Source organism: Piliocolobus tephrosceles, chromosome 17 (assembly GCF_002776525.5).
Source record: "Piliocolobus tephrosceles isolate RC106 chromosome 17, ASM277652v3, whole genome shotgun sequence".
In the NCBI taxonomy this organism is placed as follows: Eukaryota; Metazoa; Chordata; class Mammalia; order Primates; family Cercopithecidae; genus Piliocolobus; species Piliocolobus tephrosceles.
This window is the reverse complement of record NC_045450.1, coordinates 45,649,271-45,672,017: the sequence shown is the minus strand read 5'-3', so window position 1 is coordinate 45,672,017 and position 22,747 is coordinate 45,649,271.

The window sequence follows — 22,747 nt, the reverse complement described above, 5'->3', positions numbered from 1 at the left end:
TTCATTTTTATTGCCTTGTGTAATTTGAAATATTATGTGTCTTAGAAACACAATATAGTTGAATTCTTTGAAAATCTAATCAGAAAATTTCTGGCTCTAATTCGTGATACTATTCTAATTATAATTATTTGTATATTTTGATGTAACACACATACTAAGGATGCCTGTTGATCATTCTTTGTCTTCACTTTTTTCTCCTATATCATTTGTTGATTTAAAAATTATAGTGTTCTTCTTTATTTCTATGTTCTACAAGTGTGAATTTCTATTCTTTAGTGAATATGTTGCTTTAAAAACAATACACTGAAAAAGAAAGTCTCTCAACAAAACTAGCCATTTGGTATTTCTAACCTTGACTGAAACATGGTAAACATTTTAGCATATTTTCAGCACTAGGAAATTCTGTAATAGTTTCTTATTGTTGTTTGAAACTTTAGTTTTACTTTTTTTATCATAAAAAATATTAGCCCCTTTAGCTCTGCTCAGCTTTTTCCTATCTTGTCTCACTTCCTTCTGGATTTTCTCTTATTCTTACTCAAGTACATTCTTTATATTTCGCTTTTTGAGGATTCCTGAATGGATATCACTTACTTAACTCTCAAAAATACATATAACTGTCAAAATGAAAGAAAGAATAAACTAGCTAATATATCTCTTATTTTTCCTGAGCTCACTTAGAGATGTTATCATATCATGTTCTGGTATCTATTACTGTTGATGAGAAGTCAGCTGTTAGTCTACCTCGCTGTGTCAATAATCATTCCTTATTTACTGCAAATTGTAAGGTTTCCTCTAATCCATAGTTTCACTCGGATGTGTCTAGGCTAAACTTTTTTGTGTGTTTATGCTGCATGGGATTCAGTGAAACACTTTGAGCTAGAAAACAATGCCTTTCCTCATTTGTGGAAACATAAACTTAAATTCCTTTTTAAATGCTGCTTCTACACCTTTCCCTCCATTTTCTCTTTGTGAAACACCACCTGCAAGATAGAATTGCAACTTTCAATCTGTTTTCCATTGCTCCAAATGTCTCATTTAAAAATATATGTTTTTACCTTTTTTGGCTGAGTTTTTTATGCATTTCTCACTACTCTTTTTAACATCACTATTTTTCTCCTTTACTCTTCAGTTTGGAATTACAAATCTTACACACACATATAATCAATTACCTGTAAAATCATATATATGTATCTATATATAGTACATATACAACAATTTCTAAGATTTCTAATGTATTTTCATTCTTCATGCTCTTTCATTTACCACTTCCAGTTGTATTTTTGCCTTGTATTTTATTTATAACATCTATTTCTTTCATGGGAAGTGTCTCTCCACTCATCTGTTAAGCTGGTGCAAAAGTAATTGCAGTTTTTGCCATTACTTTCAATGACAAGAACTTTTACTTTTGCAACAACCTAATATCTCAACAAAATTTTTTTCTTCCTTTTCTGAGTCTCTAACAGAGTACTAAATGTGTGATAAGGTTTAAAAAGCATTGTTCCCCAAATTTTAATAATTGTCTCTACTCAGATCATTTCTAATGAAGGTAGAGGGTCTTCCACCAACAGATTCATTTAATATAGTGTTCTTGGGTCAGGTGTGATGGTTCACACCTGTAATCCCAACACTTTGGGAGGCCGAGGCAAGCAGATCACCAGAAGTCAGCAGTTCCAGGCCAGCCTGGCTAACAGCGAATTCCCATCTCTACTAAAAATACAAAAATTAGCCTGGCGTGGTGGTGGGCACGTGTAATCCCAGCTACTTGGGAGGCTGAGGCAGGAGAATCACTTGAACCCAGGCGGCAGAGGTTGCAGTGAGCTGAGATTGCACTACTGCACTCCAGTTTGGGCAACAAAGCGAGACTCTGTCTTAGAAAAACACACACACACACACACACACAAAGTGTTCTTATCTCCATTTGCTTATTTTTATAGTCATCCTTAGGTAGAGGTTCTATCTATCAATACTACTCAAGACATAAACGATATGAATGTATCTATAATCTACTTATCCTTTCCATTTAAATCCTCCACTTCATAGCCGTATAACTGTAATCTACCGAATGCCTCTCAGCCTGAATTTCCTTATTAATATGATGGAAATAGAAATACTTTCCTTACTAGATTCTTAGAAGAAGTAAAGACAACTTTTAAAATGTATATAACATAAACACACATGATGCTGGTACCTTTACTTTCTTTCTTTTTTTTTTTGAGACGGAGTCTCGCTCTGTCGCCCAGGCTGGAGTGCAGTGGCTGGATCTCAGCTCACTGCAAGCTCCGCCTCCCGGGTTCACGCCATTCTCCTGCCTCAGCCTCCCGAGTAGCTGGGACTACAGGTGCCGGCCACCTCGCCCGTCTAGTTTTTTGTATTTTCAGTAGAGACGGGTTTTCACCGTGTTAGCCAGGATGGTCTCGATCTCGTGATCCGCCCCTCTCGGCCTCCCAAAGTGCTGGGATTACAGGCATGAGCCACCACGCCCGGCCTGCACCTTTACTTTCAAATTCTTATCATACTCATTTTACTCAGAAACTATATTTAGAACCAAGGAGAAAAATATATGAAAGGTGGGTCACTGACTTAAATAATCAGTATTTCAACATATTTAACAGAATACTTGACATCGTTGCCAAATTCTGTTATTTGTATGGCTCTCAAGATATCATAGAAGAAGCATGAAGACAGAAATCTTTTAAGTACTTCATGTAAGCATCTGTGTGAGTGGGCAGATAAGAAAAGGGGAAGGATGTAATGAGGCTTTCAATGAAGCCATTTCTTACAGCAACACTTAGTGAATGGAGAAAAAAAGTCTAATTTGGATATACTGTTTAAATACTCTGGTGAAATTTGCAAACACATGAGCTAAGGCCTGACATTCATTTGATAATTTACTTAGCAAATATTTCCTGAGCACTTCTTATGTGCCAGGCATTTCTCTCGATGCTCAAAATACAGAAGTAAACAAAACCATTTGTTATCATAAATAGAAAAGACACTTTTTCACCTCCTAATTGTCATCAAGTACACTCCTGCAGAAGGAAATCCCCAGGGCTTTTGATGAAACAAGCACAATGTTAAATAGTAGTTTGTTCTTGCTAAAGCAGATAATACACCATGTTTAGACGACATCAGTAAGAGCATATGGTCTGTCTAAAGGCAAACTTCATCTCCTTGCAATCTTTCCTGGCCATATCACATGCAAAATACCATGTTATGTTTTTGGCACTATATTTAGTTATATTTTAAAACAAACTAGGGCATTCTCAGGATAGTAAGTGTTCTGATAGCCATGGGATGTAAGAATATTTCACGGAACAAGCTAAATTTATTCTGGATGGAAGTGGACTTAGCTGTTATATGAAAGCGGTTTTCAAAATCTTGAAGATGTGGTAAAAGAGGGATTAGAATTAATCTATATGCTTCTGGAAAGCATGATTAAAATTAATATCTGCCAGTATCAATACCTCCAGGATAAAATGCACAACATTGCTTTAGGACAGTTGCTTTCAAAGTGTCTTCCCTGGACCAGAAGCAACAGCATCAAATGGGGATTTGTTAAAAATGTAAGTTATAATTTACTGAAACAGTCTCAGTAAGGCCCAGTAATCTGTGATCTACCATGTCCTGAGGTTTCCTCATGTGTATTAACCTTTGAGATCCATGGCCTTAGCATAGAACACCTTCTCCCTCTCTCAAGAATGATTTTCTACCACAACACAGGTGATTGTGATTCTGCCTCACTGAAATTCTCCACAAGTTTTCAAAATCCCGGGCCTTTATATACACTGTTAACTCTATTTTGAGTCTCAAATTTCAGTGTTTATTTATTGGCAAACTCCTATTCAATCTTTGACACACGAACTCTTTTTTTTTTTTTTAAGACAGAGTCTTGCTCTGTCATTCAGGCTGGAGTGCAGTGGCGCCATCTTTGCTCACTGCAGCCTCTGCTTCCCAGGTTCAAGCAATTCTCATGCCTCAGTCACCCGAGTAGCTGGGAATACAGATGTGAGCTGCCGTGCCTGGTTATTTTTATTTTTTATTTTTACTAGAGATGGAGTTTTGTCATGTTGGCCAGGCTCTTCTCAAACTCCTGACCTCAAGTGATCCACCCACCTCAGCTTCCCAAAGTGCTGGGAATACAGGCATGAGCCAACTGCACCTGTCCAATCTCTTTGTTCTTTCGGTACCTCCAAGTCAGAGTTAGTTATCCTTCCTGAACTCTTACAGTGTTTTAACGTATCAACATTAGGTATATACCTGTTTGGCTGTTTAGATAAACAAACAGATAAATGTTAGCACCTGGATTTCTTGTCATCTTGCTCCTGATTTCACGTGCTTTAATAATGCCTCTAGAGCCACCCATTGAATGAATGATTATCTGTCTGATATAATTTTCAGAAATGCTCGCGGTCACTAAATACGGTGGAGGTTCATGGAGACAGGGAGAGTATGGTTTGTATGGCTAAATGACCAGCAATCCTTGTGAAGTTTCTGGAGCCATCTTTCATGGGAATACAGGCTAAGACAAAAACAAAAGGAAGATTTAAATAAAAGACTCCTGGAAAAATGTGCAGCTGGCATATCTACCTGGTTTGTCTCTGAATCATACCACAAAGTCTCTAGTAGAGAAATTGGGAAATAATCCAGAATATTAAGAAAAAAGTTGAAAATACACAAGTTATTATCAATCCTTGAGTCCTTAAGGGCAGAAAGAAGAAAACTAATCAACACTTTGTCTGAGCAATACATTTTCCAGAAAATTTGCACAGAACGTAATTCAACATGAATCAAGTGTATTCCAATAGGTAATAATAGTCACTAACATTTACTAATCAGTGTCTTACTTTGGGTTCTCTCAGAATCAGATCCTAAGACAAGTAGTTGAGATCAAGCAGTTTATTTGGAAAATGACTTCAGGGCATACTAGTGAAGGTATGTAAAAGTGACATAGAAGAGGCAGGAAACCAACATAGGTTGTATTAATGGGAAGATAACTACTATCACAACTGGAGTTCCGCCCTACTGGGGACCTCTAAGAGACATCACAGTAGCTGACTTGAGGGGAAAATGAAAGGGGTTAACTAGTAATTCCCATCAAGACATCAGTCGACTATTCTCCAAAGCTGGTCATTCTCTGGGGACAGAGAAAGATCTTAGCAAAGAGTCTTGCATATAATTGTGTTCAGGAACAAGAGCTAAGTGTAAATGGATGGAACTTAGCATCCAACTATTATAAGCATGTATACATATTTTACAAACTGCATTTACACAGATCCTTCTCAACAGTCCTATGAGTTAGAAACTATTATTATACTATTATTATTCTACTTAACAGATGATGAAATTGATGCAAAGAGAGGTATATAATAATTCCCCAAGGCAATGGACAAGAAATAGTGGAACTGATTTGGCATTCTGACCTCAGAGTTCCTGCTTTCAAAAAACACCTGACGATTGTTATCTGGCTGGTAATCTAAGATCGATGAAGTCTCTCAAATATGTAATCATTCCATCCCTGTGTAGATGTATCTGTTTCCAATAACTTGTCATTTTTCTCCCACAGTTCATGTCTAATTACAGCTCTCAATCTTTCATGCTTACTGAACACTCCGTTGGGAATCAGTCCCAATACCTTCAAATATTTACTTTTGTGAATCTTTTTCTATTTCTTAGTATTTTATTTTCTTTTTAAACATAATTACCTTATCTCAATTGGCTTACATGGATCCCTGAATTACGATTTTATATTTCATCTTCTTTTCTCCTACGCACTACCTTATTTTCTCTTAGTTGGAACCAACAGTCATTCTCTTTGTTACTTTCCAGTTAACTTACACTTTGGGTGGAAAGCATCAAAGCCGAATATCTAAGATAATCTAGGGGAAAGATGGAGAAATTACGCATACAAAGTTTAGGAAGAAAACTTCTTTCTTCCTGGATTTTGTTGCCATTTAAAGCCAATGGTGACTGTTCTTTAAAGTGTTTTCTATCCTAGAATTTTCTGTCCTCTCCTTGACCATGAAATATTTGGCTAGAGAAATACATGCTATTAATGTCTCAATTGTTGACTAAACTAACAAGTCAGTATTATTAAATAATGAGTTGTTTCAGTTAATGACCAATCAAATCAATAAAATTGTTAGACAGGTTTGTAAACGCCGTCACAGTGCAGTGGTTAGTCTTGTTCTTCCAAAAGGCTTTACTGATATTTTGAAGGTTCAAGCACCAGGGAAAAATGGTACTGTGTGTCCTATCCATGAGCTCGGTTTGCAATTTTTCTGGTACAATCTTAGCAGGACCCTAGCTCCTTATTATCCACTGGAACAATGTCTCATATTTACAATCTAGGGAATGGTAAACCCTCAATATAAAATACTGTATTTCTCAATAAAACCTGCTGTCAGTACACTTCCTTCAAATTTGTATTCCAAACCCTCCTTTGTTTCATATCTCATTATCTAGATAAATCTAAGCTCTGATTAACCTGCATTTTTTAAAACAAAAAACATATATTGATCCTTTCTTTTCTGCTTTAACTTGTATTTACCACATATACTTTTACTATGATGCTGAACAACTTTCCAAACAAACATCTTCAATCAAATTCTTTATTAATAAAAAAATTCAGTACCAGTATCAGTTAACAATTTATCTTTCAAATAGATGCCATTTACATTCTACTTTGCTAAAAGACAAGGGTAAGAACATTCATAATACCTATTGTAAATGTACTACTAGCAAGCCATAAATATGCCTCATTAATTAACTCATTTTAAAACATACATTTATTCAACAACTATTTATTGCTTATCTATTGCCTTTCAAGTTTTTTGCTTGCCACTGGTGACAAATCATGAGCAGAAAGTAACATTGTCCTGACTTCATGGAACTTACAGTCAATGCACTAATAGTCGTCACACATTAGTTAGGTAATTACAGAAACAAACTTAAAGTTTCCAAAATCATTAGAATTAAAACTTGCATTACAGAAACCACTTAGTGTAATCTATCACATCAACAGGCTAAATACGAAAAATTGCATCAATAGATGCAAAAAATCGTTTGACAAAACTTAATATGTATTCAAGACAAAATCTAAGTAAACTATGGCTAGAGAGAAACTTTCTCAACTTAGTAAAGTTTATCAACAAAAAACGTATAGCTAACATCATACTCAATGATGAGAAACAAAAAACTTTTACACTAAATTTAAGAACAAGGGAAGCATAACCCCTCCTGCCCCTGCTTTTCAACATTGCACTGAAAGTTGTGGCTAATGCAGTAAGACAAGATAAGAAAAAATACATATATTTAACTGGAAAAGAAGTGAAACTTTCTTTGTTTAAAGGCAAAATGATCCTCTATGTAGAAAATCCAAAAGAACCAAGCAATATAATTCCTAGAACTAATAAGAGTTTATAGCAACATTGAAAGACTCAAGGTTAATATACAAAAGTCAATCGCTTTTCTATATGCTGGCAATGAACAAATGAAATTAAAAATTAATAAGACAATATTATTTACATTAGTACTCTACAAAATGAAATATTTAGGTTTAAATCTAAGAAAATATGTACAGGCTCTATATTAGAAAAACTGTAAAACTCTGATGAAAGAAATAAAAAAAGAACCAAATAGAGTTATTCCATATGTATGGATAGGAAGACTCAATCTTGTCAAGAGACCAGTTCTTCCCTACTTGATATATACTTTTAATGCAATCCCAGTCAAAGTACCACCAAGTTATTTTGTGGATATTGACAAAATAATTCTAAAGTTTATATGAAGAAGCAAAAGGCTAAAAATAGTCAACACAATACTGAAGAAGAACAAAACTGAGGCACTGACACTACCCAATTTCAGGGTAGGGATCAGTATAAAGCTACAGTAGCCAAGACAGTGTAGCATTGGCAAAAAGAAAAAAAAAATAGACAAATAAATCAACAGAAATAAATAGAGAGCCCAGAAATAGAGCCACATAAATACAGTAAACTGATCTTTGGCAAATGAACAAAGGTAATAAAATGGAGCAAAGACAGTTCTTTCAACAACTGATGCTAGAATTACTGGACATGCACATGCAAAAAATATCAATAAAATACTTTAGTTACAGACCTAGCACTCCTCTTCACAAAAGTTCCTCAAGATAAATCATACAGCAAAATGTAAAGCACAAAACTATACAACTTTCAGAAGATAATAACAAAAAAAGAAAACCTAGATGGTCTTGGGTTTGGTGGTAACTTTATCTTTCAAGAGCATGATCTATGAAAAAAAGAATTGATAAGCTAGACTTTATTAAAATAAAAAATCCTGCTCCTGCTCTGTGAAAGGTACCGTTAAGAAAACAAAATGACAAACGACAGACTGGTTGAAAATATTTGCAAAAAAAGGTGATAAGGGATTATTATTCAAAATACATAAAGAACTCTTAAAACTCAACAAAAAACAAAAACAACACAATTCTTAAAAGAGCTACAAATCTTACTCGATTTTCTTACCAAAGAAGATATACACATACAAAGAGTACATTAACATTTGTTTTACATCGTATATCATGAAGGAAATGCAAATTAAAACAGCAATGGAATACCTGTACACACCTATTACAATGGCTCTAATCCGGAACACTGACAACAAACGCTGGTGAAGATTTGGAGCAACAAGAACACTCATTCCTTTCTGGTAGGAGTAAAAACTGGCACAGGCACTATGGAAGACAGTTTGACAGTTTCCTACTAAACTAAACAAACTCCATATGACCCAGCAATTACAATGTTTGGTATTTACCCAAAGGAAGTGAAAATAGATGACCAGGAAAAGGGATATTCAACCTACAATTATGTTTAAAATGTGGAAATATTACAAAAACAGAGAGAAAGATACTTAAAAAAATGAATTTCTATATTTGAAGTGTTATTTTAACATATAATCTTCTCATGTTTTTGCTGAGCTTTTTATGTTGTCTTTTTTCAACATTGAGGTCATACTGTTCACACTGTGTGATAAACTCCTTTTATTTAAAGAATGTTATGAGCATTCATTCCCTATCACAGCAAATATTATTTTATTTTTATTTTGTTAACTCAGTCACTATTATCTTAACTAAAATGTATAATGGCTTTTCGAGTTTTATTCTTGAACTTATTTTAGTGCACTGCAGAAATTGTATAATATCCTAAAGTTCTTTCAGAGGGAGAGCAACTACACCTGGGGAAAAAAGGGGAATTAGAGAGACACCTGGAGATGTTCCGAATGTGCATTTTCTTAATAATTAGCACATCACACATCTAGTTAGCATCTCATAAATAATCATAGAGTATGTATTTAATGAATCATTTTACTTTGCACTGTCAGAGGTTAACAGGAAAGCAAAAATTGTTTGCTTATTTTAAAAACGAGATGCGGTTGTTCTTTGGGTATACTATGACTAAAAAATAATGAAATGCAGTAAATGAACATCCATCATACTAGTTTTAAAAACACTGATAGCAATAGATATATAGGTATGCATATCTGTCAAATCTGTCAAAACACCCCATATTTATATATGATAGAAAGTAGCTATCTATATACATTTATGTTATGGCAAGCATATGAATATGCATTTTCAGTGTAATTGTACATTTCCTTTTCAGTCTAGACTTTCTGCCAAAATCTTGTCCCAAGTTGCAGTTTGATGATGTACACTTTTTCCTCTTCTAATATTTAAGTGGCTTGTGAAACAAGGATCATCAGCATTTGTCTCTTCGAAATGTCTTTTTAAATTCCCCATCTCTTTTGCCCATCTTTTAAAATATTTCTTTTATTAATAAGATTAATTTTGCAAACAATTTTCTATTCACCAGTGCTGTATAAAATTCACCTCAAAACTAAATGGGTTAAAACAACAACCCATTTTTTGCATCATTCTAAAGTTGCTTGTGCAGTTCTCTTGCTGGTCTCGCCTGTGCTCGTTCATGGTATTCAGCCAGCTGGTGACTCAGAGGGAGAGGGATGGTCTGAGGGGCCTCTCTCACAAGTCTGAGATCTTAGCTGAGGCAGACAGAATGGCTGGAATTACTGGGCCTCCCTCTCTACATGGACTTTCATCTTAGTCTTATTCACAGCACAATATGAGGATCATGGTTTGAAGAGATGAAAACCACAGCTGTAAGGATCTTCAAGTCTAGCTTCAAAAGTCGAAAGATGTCACTTCTACCACATTCTATTGGTCAAAGCAACTTCTATGACCAGCTCATAGTCAAGGCCTAGGAAAATAGATGAGCTCCTCTTGATAGATGAGCCATAAAATATCATGAGTGTGTTATTCTATCTATCACAATATATGTTGGAATAATAAACCAAAAATCCAAGTGATATTTTTGCTAAAGAGAGTTTCTAATTATTGTCCCTCAAACCACCTTGTTTTGGCTCTGAGATCTGTAGTCACTGATATGCTTCAATAGATGAAATGAAACAGACTATTCACCTGCATCTAGGATACAAGAATCTCAATTTTAATCTCAAATTCTGTGTTACAAAGTTCTAGCTGTCTCCAAAATAACTGCATCCTTCTACTAAAACAGAAAATGTGGCACTTCTCTATAAAACTCTCATATATACCCTAAAACACTCTGGAATATAGCCCCGAAGATGGAACTATCCTTTAGTAGCTATGATAATTTTTTTTTTTTTAATTTGGGCTGTGTAATACAGAAGATTGTTTGTTGAGTCCTAAATTTCATTGCTAATATCCATGGCCTCCTGATTCCAGTTTGGAAGATACTGTCCTCAGGATTCCAACATATGGGTAAATGGAGCAGAGTCTTTTTTCGCAAAACTGTGGCATGTGGCTTTAAAGACAAAACAATACACATTTCAGTAAAGATGTAAGGAAGAAAAGCATCAGGAACAGAGAGCTAGACAAATGAGAGTACTAAGATATCAAAGGTAGTACTGGCAACCAGCATCAGGAACTGATGGCTCCAATTGCTGAGGGAACTATTTTGTTCCACATTTTTCCAAATAGGAAAAGTATTTCTGAGGAAAAGTATTTCTATAGGAGGGTTCTTTTAAGAATTGCTCTGAGACAGAAAATAAGTTTGTAAACATGCTAACCATATTTAATTAGGTTTTTTTCTGGAGGATTATAGGACATTGGAGGTTAAAGCAACTCCATCTTGGATGTTAATCTGCCATATTGATTTCTGATTAATTGAGTTCTAGGAATACCTCTGAAATTTGCAGTTTATTGTTCTTTTTGTATGGACGCTTTACTTGCCCTAAATCATGCCCATAGGGCAAAATCTTACCCATTCCCTCTGAAGCACGCGTGCCCCTCCTCTAAGGTATATAATCCCTGGTTCTGGCAGGTTAATGACATAGGGATCCACCATCTTGTCTCACTGTTGCCCAAGTCACAACATGGCTTCTGTTCTTAACTCTCTCTTACATGTTCCTTGCTAAGAAACTGTGTTTATCAGCCTCTTGGACCTCTCAGCTATCTCAGACTTTGGGTAGGTTTGCATAGACATGCCCACATTGAAACAAGAATGTCTCAGAAAGCTGAAATCATATTGAATAGTATTTACAAAGGATGAGTTTCCTGTGATGTTCAGTGCCACCCATATAGAATGATGGGGCTTTCCTTTGTCTCAGCCACTGCCTTATGGATGCCGTGACCATAAAAATGGTTTTACAAGTACCCTAGGACATGAGCAGGTGTGTATTCACACAGAACAGTTGGAATAGGATTGTTTCTGATGGGCATGGAAATCTTGAAGAATGCGTGATGTCACTTCATCTGGACCATCCACTAGCAATGCATAGGCAATTGAGGATGAGGCTGCACTGAAATAAAGAATCCTAGCCTCAGGAGGCATGCTGGCTTTGATCTCGACCTCCGGAGCCATGATGACTTCCTGGAATGGAGACTGAAGGCATAACTTCTGCTTTCTTAGAACTCAGCTCAGGTAATTGTGCTCAGCACTTTGTGCTGCTGTCTCCACAGTCTTTGTATTTCCCCATCCCTTTCTAGAAAATTTCCGATGCAAACTAAATTTACCCTCATCAAGTCTCTCCCAAGGCCTAAAAGAAGGACAGCCTGGTTCTTTTTTTCCCCTTCTAAACTGATTTTATAAATGGAGTAAATTCTATATCATAATTACACTTAAAGTATTCCATTTTGTTTTTCAAAAGCTTAATTTGGAAGTCACAACATGTTAATATTTTCTAGTTCTTTCTGTTTCATTGCTAATTCTGACTACGTCACGGGCTGCCCATAAGCAAATAAAGAGAAATGATTAATTTATCAAGTTATTTTCTTGCTGTGCATCTCTAATAAAGCAGTATCTTATGTAAAATATAATACATTTTAAAAAATTTGTTGGAAATTTAAGATTTTCCATTGTAGTGTTTTTTTTAAATAGTACATTTTATGTAAGTGAGCTCCATTAAGAGATTTGAAAAACTCTGGTATTATACCAATGTTAGTATTATTTAGTAAAAGATTACAGAATGTTAGATTCAGGGATTCTAAAGATGTTCCAGCCCATTTCTCTGTGTTTTAGCATCCTCATCTGTAATTTGAGGAGTTTGCAGTGTCTTGCATAATTTCAAATAATATGACACTAGAATAGTCAATATTTCTATGCATTTGACAATTTAAAAAGAATATTTATATCTACTGTGCTGTTTGATTCTCAAAAACCATGGGTTAATATGCAAAGTCTCAAATGTGAAAACACAATTTTCTGTGCTATAAAATTTGCCCTTAGTTAGAAATTATTACAGGTCCAAACTGGAAATCAAATTCAAGCACCAAGGTGCCTTGACTAGGGTCAGTTTCACACTACCTAAATCTTTAAAATATATTTATTGTTGATTAATAGTTCTACATTCTTTCTTCCTGATCTTCATTGCCTTTCAAATTCTTTCCTTCTTTCCCTTATTCAGTGGTTTTCATAATTTATTGTTGATTTACTGACACTCTAAGTCAGCGAATATTTATTAGGTGCCTGCTATATAGGAACTGTGCAAGATACATGAGACAAAATAGTGAGCAAAAACAGGAATGGTTCCTATCCTATTGGAGCTTATTATTTAATACAGGAGAGACTGAAATCAAATATTGAATCATACAACTACAATAAATTTCTATAAAAGTAAGTAAATGCTGCGTTGTAACCCATGTATTGGAGGACAGTGAAGCCCATCTTAATAGCTAATAATTGCAATGATATGTAGAGGCAAAATACCTAAAACACGTGACAAGTACTCTTATAAATATTTTAAATCTTTTTATCACTTAAACTGTACAAAAACTGCCCAGAAATATAGAGGAAATGTCTCTATCTCACACACACACACATTTCCCACGAACAAAAAAATATGTAAATAAAAAGGAAAAAGAAAAAGACCAATGGTACAAGATGATTGAAAAGAAAGCCTGCTGAATATTCCCTATGCCTTTCTTCAAAAACTACATATTTCATTGACACCACAACTTCTTTGGGAGTGGAAAGTTGAAACAGATAGACCCAGAGAGGCAGCTTGCACAGTCATGGCTGTGCTGACTTTCTGAGTTGGATGATTGTTGTGGGAAGCTGTGCTGTGCATTATAGGATGTTTAACAGCATCCTTGGCTTTTCCCCACCAGATGCCAGTATCACTCCCTTCCCCAGTTGTGATAATCAAAGTTGTCTCCAGACATTGCCAGTTGTCTTATTGGGGGAGTAGGAAATGGGTGGGTGTAGAATCCTCCCCAGTTAAAGACCATTGCTATAGAAGAACCTTAAGTGTTTTGTTTTTCTTTCTGCTTTGATTGAACATGGCTTAATAAATAGATGAATAAAGCAGCAATTCAATATATGTGCTGGTGCTCCTTATGAAAAGAAAGAAAATCATTGCAACGCTCTTCATAATACCAAAGACATGCAATCAACCCAGATGCCCATCAGTGATATACTGGATAAAGAAAATGTGGTAATATACACCACAGAATACTACACAGCCATAAAAAGGAACAAGATTATGTCCTTTCAGTGACATAGATGGAGCTGGAAGTCATTCTTTTCAGCAAACTAATACAGGAACAAAAAACCAAATACCACATGTTCTCACTTATAAGTGGGAGCTGAACAATGAGAGCACATGGACACAGGGAGGAGAACAACATACACTGGGCCTGTCAGGGGGTTTGGGAGAAGGAGAACATTAGAATAAATAGCTAATGCAGGTGGGGCTTAATACCTAGGTGATGGGTTGATAGGTTCAGCAAACCACCAGGGCACACATTGACTTATGTAACAAACAAATCTGTGTGTCCTGCATATGTATCCCAGAACTTAAAATTAAATTAAATTAAATTTAAAAAAAGAAAAGAAATGAACATGACCACTTGTTTCATGTTTTTTGTCTTGTCAATTCTTTTAAATCCAAAGCCTAGTTAGAATGAGGCATTCAAAAAGCCTGGACCAGGTTTTATGTTGGGTGTTGGGTGAACAGCCATGTCATTATTTCTATAATTAATCAATGTCTGCCATTTTAACTCAAACTTAGCAAAAAGTTGGATATTTAGGTTCAGTAATGTCTTGTCAGTCACCTTTCTTGCCACAGAGCAGGAGGCAACTGGCCATAGCTAAGCTGACAGACAACAGAGCGAGGTAAAAGCATAGAAATCCAGTAGCAAATTTGTTGAGACAAGAAAATAAGAGGAATTAAATTGTTCACAATCGTAGAATGCATTAACTATACTGATATTTTGAAGAGATATTTCTATTTCATGCAAGTAATACCATTGACAATAAAGAACAATTTATAGTCATGTTGCAAGTTTATTTCGAAGATGTGTATGTTTTCGTGGTTTGTTTGTTTGTTTTTGTTTGTTTGTTTTTGAGACGGAGTCTCCATCTGTCACCAGGCTGGACTGCAGCGGTGCAATCTTGGCTCACTGCAACCTCTAGATCCTGGGTTCAAGAAAACTCCTTCCTTGGCCTCCCGAGTAGCTGGGATTACAGGCACCTGCCACCATGCCCGGTTAATTTTTGTAGTTTTACTAGAGATGGATTTCACCATGTTGGCCAGATTGGTCTCAAACTTCTGACCTCAGATAATCTGCTCACCTCAGCTTCCCAAAGTGTTGAGATTACAGGCATGAGCCACCATGACCAGCTGGTCTCTTTTCTTTTATAATAGCCATGTTACATAACAATCTCCACCTCCCTGGTTCTAGCAATTCCCCTGCCTCAGCCTCCCGAGTAGCTGGGGGGATTACAGGCACATACCACCACATCTGGCTAACTTTTTTGTATTTTCAGTAGAGGTGGGGTTTCACCTTGACCAGACTGATCTCAAACACTGACCTCAGGCAATCTGCCTGCCTCGGCCTCCCAAAGTGCTGGGATTACAGGTGTGAGCCACCGGGTCCAGCTATTTTCATATATTTTTAGAAGTGCTGGAGAATATGGCATATAGCTTTCAGTCCTCTGACCCACTCATCAGAAGAGAACCGGAAAGCTAGTACCTCCCAAACATACAAGGTTGTCATTTAATGGTGGCAAGCAAGCTAAATGCTTGTTACCCTAAAGTAATGCCTGTAGTGTTAGTTTCTCAGTCTCTTCTTTCTCCTCTTCATGAATTTGAAACCACTGTTATATAATGGTTTAATACTTCTTTTGAAGAAATAAAATGATGTCTGTCTGTTTTATTTCCTCCTACAAAACAATACTCACTTTAATATTCAACTACTTTTTTTAAAGTAGTTGAAGAATACTAATTTCAAGATTGTTTATATTTAAGGAAAATCTTGAACATTTATCATTCTTACTTAGATAATGGGAAGTAATAACATACCTCTTGAAAACAAAGGATTCAACATAATCACATTTACATTAGATAGAGATCACAGAAGATAAACCTCAGCATTTGTCAGTGTTGCACACCACACAGGCATATTTCATTAGATCTTGTCAAAGGCACAGAAAACTGCCAATCATATTAACAACTAACTTCTTTTAAAAGCCATTCAACCGAGTTTAATTATGACTAAGTATGTTTGAACTGAAAGAACATTAAATACGCAAATGCCTCTTGGCAGTCTTTTCAGAGTCTGTGGTGAGCAACGGTGCCTGCTCAACAGGAAGAAACCGTTTAATGTAACCCCAAAAAAAATAAAATAAATCAATATGCAAATTTGGCTGCATTCACTAAAGAGAATTTTTAATTTTCTTGGCAGAAAAAAAATAACAAAAGGAAATGCCCATTTCTTATTGGCCAAGCGAGTAGGTTAATTACACTACCATTTGCCTCAAGCCAGGAACTTCAAAGATAGCCTAGATTCTTCTATTTAGTTCCTGTTCACCACTGCAAAAAGTTAAACTAGACTAAATATCACAAATCCCGTACATATTGCTTACTATCTACTTTTTTTCTTCCTACCCTGGCACTACTAGTTTTATGGTTTACGTTTTCAATAACTTTCCTTGGGACTTCTCTCACACAATGGCTGGATTTTTATTCCTTAAAGTTCTTTTTCTTAATCCATTTCCCCAATGTGAAAAGTGAGTCTGAACATGGTTTTGTTCTGAAGGGTGTGTGTAAAACTGTGCTCTGGAGAAGCCCAAGAGGTTGAAGAAGATGCTTCTGGCAGTCAGAGGGAGTTTTCATGTAGTGGTGATGTTGGAAGTGGGAAGGAGATGACAGACTTTCAGAGGAGAGATGTAACTGTCTCCACTCAACATCAGCAACAGCCCCACCATTTTATTTCCCCATGAAAAATTTTTTAAGCAAATGATTCTAGAGCAAGCAATTATCATTATCATCATTAATAATCTAAAAATAAAGCGAAAGGGTTTTTTTTTTTAATTATGTTCTTATTCCTGATTTTCAACCTCTCTATCTTTATTAAGTAGGAGGAGAGGGGACCACAGTTCTTTCTTCAACACATACTCCCCAATGCTCCATATGCATTTGGTACTTTTTTTCTTTTTCTTTCAGACGGAGTCTTGCTCTGTTGCCAGGCTGGAGTGCAGTGGCGTGATCTTGGTTGACTGCAACCTCTGCCTCCTGGGTTCAAGCGATTCTCCTGCCTCAGCCTCTCGAGTATCTGGGACTACAGGCACACACCACCACCCCAGCTAATTTTTTTATTTTTAGTAGAGACCGGGTTTCACCATGTTGGTCAGGATGGTCTCAATCTCTTGACCTCGTGGTCCACCCACCTCAGCCTCCCAAAGTGCTGGAATTACAGGCGTGAGCCTCCATGCCCAACCTGTTACTTCATTTCTAAACAACTTAGAATTCCCAGGACACAGGTTAATGTTTTTCCCATCTGTACCTTTGAAGCCAGTATTCCCATTACCTATAGAGAGCAAATGCACACATCTTCTATTGCTTTGTATACTCAGATGACTTCTGTGTATGCTTCTAAACCTAGGTAATAATGAATTTGTCACTTACTTTTTTCAGGTGGCTTTCCTTCTCCTTGCAGACAGGGTGAATCACTGTCTCTCTCTTCTATTTCCTTGTGTTTTCAAAAAAGGTATCAGTGTCCTTCACACATGCTTTACCATGAATTTCTTTATGATAAGCATTTTATAAAAATATTATATATTAGGCCTTTACTAAATTCAGTGCTTGGCTAGTTTGGATCAGCTTGTGTTCTAGAATAAGTACTGCTTCAGACTCATCTTTATTCTTGACCACTGGACCACCCTTAAGAGCAGAGGGAAAGACAATTCCAGAAATCTTTCAATCAATGTTCTACTACCTACCACCACAGTGATGACATCCAATAGATGTTTACTTTTGTGCCAGAAATCTTGGGAGATGCCTGCTGGATACCAACTGCTTATAAACTATCAGTTTTATCAAAAAGTATGTTGGATTATCTCAGAAACTGTTTAACATAGTTATATTCTTAGGCAGTTGAAATAATATAATTATAGAAACAATTAATATACTATAATTGATGTTGGAGAGAAACCATTTTCTAGCCTCTCAATCATACTGGATGTGTCACTGTAATCAGTGTTAACATTAACCTCATGTAGAGGGTAGGTTTCTTCTACATTCTTCTGAGGTATTCATCTCATCTTTCCTCTCCTTATTTCAATTTTGGGATCATACACATCTTGGATTATAGAAATGCTTATACCAGATTTATGCTATAAAAGGGGTCAATTTTATCAAAAGAGAACTGTTTTTCTTACATAAAATCACATTGGAAGAAACTGGAGGAGCTAGAAACCCTTCTTTTAAACTCCATCAAAGAGAAAACCAGATGAAACCAACTGACTGAAAATAAAAACCCATGACTGAGGGTGCAAAGTGATGCAAAAGGTGATGCCAAAAACACACGTGGTGGATGGAGTAGGAGGGGACTGACAAGAAACAAGACAGGAGTCCTGGCAGAAGAGGGTCTACAATGTTCATATGAATGAGTGTGTAGTTGATTCCATTATGAATACAATGACAGAAATAAAGAACCTTCTTACATTACATTTTGAATTGTGTTTCTTTGCGTTACTGTCCAATAATTACATTTTCCCCCAGCAACAGAATGTGCTTTCTATCTATTACATAACAAAGCAGTTTTAGAGAACACATCAATGGAAAATATAGTCATAAAAGGCCAAAAATAAACTCCATGAATTCTACTTTTCAAGGAACATATTCAAACTCTTTCCTAAGTGCTTAAGTAATTCAAAACACAAGTTTCAGAATTTTTATATATTACCATGTTCTATATTCCTATATATAAAAATAATTACACATAATGTTTAGTTAAAAGTAAAAACTATTTAATATTACAGGTTGGACAATTATCCAATGATTTTACTCAGTAGAGATAGGCAATATTACCAATTCAGATTTTTTAAAATTATCTTCTTTTTAAGAAAAATAATAAAACTCTCCACTTTCTGCAAGGGGTAGTCTCCAGAGATTTTATACCTCATCTGTAGTGAATGTAATCCTTTCTTCCTTGCCTTTAAAACACAAGAAGGAATTATAGAAATTATTGTTTCACCAATTAGTATAAGCAATGGACCCACATTATACCTAAAATCAGTTCTCTGAAGGGCTTTTGTTGGTGGTCATTATTTGAGCACAAATGAATTTCTTAGCTATTTTGTGGTTGCTAGCTACCTTAAACTAGGACAGATATGGAGTCATGGACAAATGCACCCCCATAGTCAAAATAACAAAAGGCATGTGGTCTAGGGACAATTCACCTCAATCCTACATCAATACTATCGCCCACAAGGAACCCTTCTTGTAGGCGACATTGCCAGGCCATGTATCTGTATGCTAAAATGCACGGATTCAGAGATGTCATCTTAAGGCTGGCTAGGCATAATATTTATTTAGAAATGGAGTCTGGAAGAGGATTTGCATTACCCTCTACGAATAAGCTAAGCTTGTACATGGCATGAACATAGACCTCACCTGAAGGAGGCAACCTGTCAGTTGAACACACTTGTATTTTCTTTTAAGGTTCTTTAGTACTAGGAGGTTCTAGAAATTCCATGGGCTTCACACTGGTCCTAACAGTCGACATAACCAGTAAGTAAATTGATAACAAACTAATGCAGGAACAGAAAACCAAATACCATATGTTCTCACTTATAAGTGGAAGCTAAATGATGAGAACACAGAGACACATAGAGGGGAACAACACACACTGTGGCATTTTGGAGGCTGGAGGGTAGGAGAAGGGAGAGGATCAGGAAAAATAACAAGTAAGTTCTAGGCTTAATACTTGGGTGATGAAATAATCTGTAAAGCAACCTCTCATGACACAAGTTTACCTATATAACCTTTACATATACCTCTGAACTTAATATAAATGTTAAAAAAAGAAAATGTTTCATATCTACAAATATTATAGAAAGTTTCTTTAAAACACTGGTGTTTAAGAATCAATGTGCTTTGTAGGCAGGTAGGAAGAAGAGAGGTTAAAAAGAACTTCAGGAAAGATACGTTGATTAAATATTGATTAAACAATAATTTTAGCAACCACACACTTTAATCAATCAAAGACAAAATGGTATTTGGCATTTCTCTAGCTATAACAAATAGCTTTAAATATAATAACATAAAGTACATAATATTTGATATATGTTAGTTATCTTTTTTAAATTGTAGTAATTTTAGTCTTAACTGGTGGGCCATTTAAAATGGATTGATAGTCCTGTCTTTAGTGCTAAATTGTGAAGGATTCAGAAACTGTGTGCCCTGACTCAGTAGAAATCTGTGGGATAGAATAGTGACGCCTGCCACTAGGAAAAGAATGGGAGTGGTAGAACACAGCGTTGGCTGACACTAAATTGTGACCTGATGAGTGGACCAACAGGCAATTTTTTTTATAGAGAGTATGGTGCTTTCTATGATGTCAACATGATGCATGTAGACCAAACATAGTCCTGTCATACTTAGACACAGTGCAACACCATGTCATGATAAATTAATACAATATGTCTTGGGAACATGGAACAGAAATCTCCATATCTGCTTTGAAGAGTCCAAGAAAGGTTTCATATCAGAGAGAACTTTCAAATGATTCTGGAAGACAGAGACATAGGAGGTAGGGGTCATGAATTGGAGGTAGGGAGCCATATATACAAAATGAAAAAAAAAAAAAAAAAACAGAAAAAGAACTTGCATTTGGGAAACCTGCAGACCAAGTTTGCTACAGCATAAATTGTAAGAAAGATTGTTAGAATTGAGTCTCGCTAGACAATGGCTGGATCATAAGATATCCTCTTAAAAATGTTAATGGATTTTAATTGCATCCTGTTGGTGTTATTCTACCACAGAAATGTAAACTTGAAAGAATGTGATGACACTTGATGTTTCCACAGAATTTTATCAGACCAGCTTTGTTGGTGCCTCTCTCACTCTAGGCTCAGATATTCCACTGGTACTCAGTTCCTTTTTCCCAGGGTCTCTTTCAGATTATGGCTTCTTGTGTCTGGATGGGACTTGGTTACTCACACATAACACTGTATTTAAGATCACTGAAAGTAATCTGCCATCTTTACCTTGATTCATTGTCCTGCTACTGAATGCACTCTCCATACAGTTCTTTCATCAGGCTGATAATATCTTTTTTAGATGCATTCATCCCTCCACAAATTTCTTCCACCTGGTTTGATTTTGAGATACATTATTTTGAACTGAATAGGTCTCTACTAAAAGTATCATCTTTATCATGGTACATTCTGCAAAGCTTTCTGTCTGGGGCATACCATGAAAAAGAAAGAGTAGACAGAACAATTCACGAAGAGAACCAAAGACTGAACTGCACAAATCAATTTTGTGCTTCTATTTCTTTTTCAATGTGTCTTCATTTATATTTCAATAGCCTTCTCAGCTTAATTTTAGAGAATATATTTTCATGTCAAAATCATTTGAGATGGACCTAAATAAAAATAAATGAAAATGAAGATTGCTCTTGCCACACAGCTTTACATATAGATTTTAAACTTGATGGCAATTTAAAGGCATTTTATCTTCATCATTTTTAATGGAACCCAGAACTATCAACCAGCAACACTTCAGTTTGTTCTGTCCTGCAGTTTTCATTTTGCTCTTTCTTCTTGTGCCGGGAGTAGCAGAAGGAGTAGTGACATTAAGGCCAGGCATCCCTTCTCTTATCATCTGTGTGAGTTTGGGTAGGTTACTTGACTTTTTAAGCTATTTTTCTTGCTCTGCTATGCTAAAATGTGATTAATCATGGCTACCTCTTTGGGTTATTGTGCCATTCCAGTAAGAATACATGAAATATAACTAATGTAGTGATGGCTACTATGTAAATGTTCAATTGGTACATTTTAGATATTCTAAGGACAAATGGCCAATTTAGTAATCTGAGAATATTTCCAAAATCTGGAAGAAATTGTTCAACTATGATTTGAAGCAGTCAGGAGGAGCACCTATGGTGAAAAGGAAGCATGTTTTGTCATGAACACAGAGGTATACATGTATGAAAATAGACAGAGAAGAGATCCTGATAGGTAAAAGTATAGTATAACAAAGCCAATTTTAGCTCATTGTTACATAAATATTTACAACAACAATCAGGTGTCCAATTAATGGATGCAACACTAGATAAAATGAGAAAACAGAAATGCAAAATAACAATAAGGCTCAAGTTGGCTGAAATTTAGAATTGGTTTGTTCCTGTTGTGTCCTGGGCTTCACTTGAGGAAATGGTGCTGAGTTCTCTATATACTTACCATCAAGTCTGTGAGTCTGTGAATTTGGCCTTATCACAAATACAGTGTGTGTCCTGAAAGCAACAAAGGACTAGATTCTATTTCTATCAGTGAGGCATTTTGGAAATGTTTTCCCTGATACCTTCAGGAGGAAAATCACATATTTTCTTTCATTTTAGCAACACAGGGAAACCTTTCCAGGTCAGGTGAGTCCCCGAGGAAATGCAGTGGTAATGGAAATGCTTTTGTGCATCAATCTTCGTAAATATTTGTTTTTGTGGTTTATGATGTGTTTAGTGTTTTCAGGCTATATGAAGTCAAATTATAATTTGAAACACATTTCCACAAAAATTGTCCCTAAGTTATAATAAATTATCAGAAACTTGCTTATGTGAAAATGCAATTTTCTCTATTCCTACAAGTCATTAGACATTGATTTATATTTCCCTGTTCAATGAGGATGAAGGAAACAGGAGAAAGCCTGTATCATGTGCTTATCATGGAACTGATATTTCACTACATCTTCTTTCATTAATTACTTTATTCAA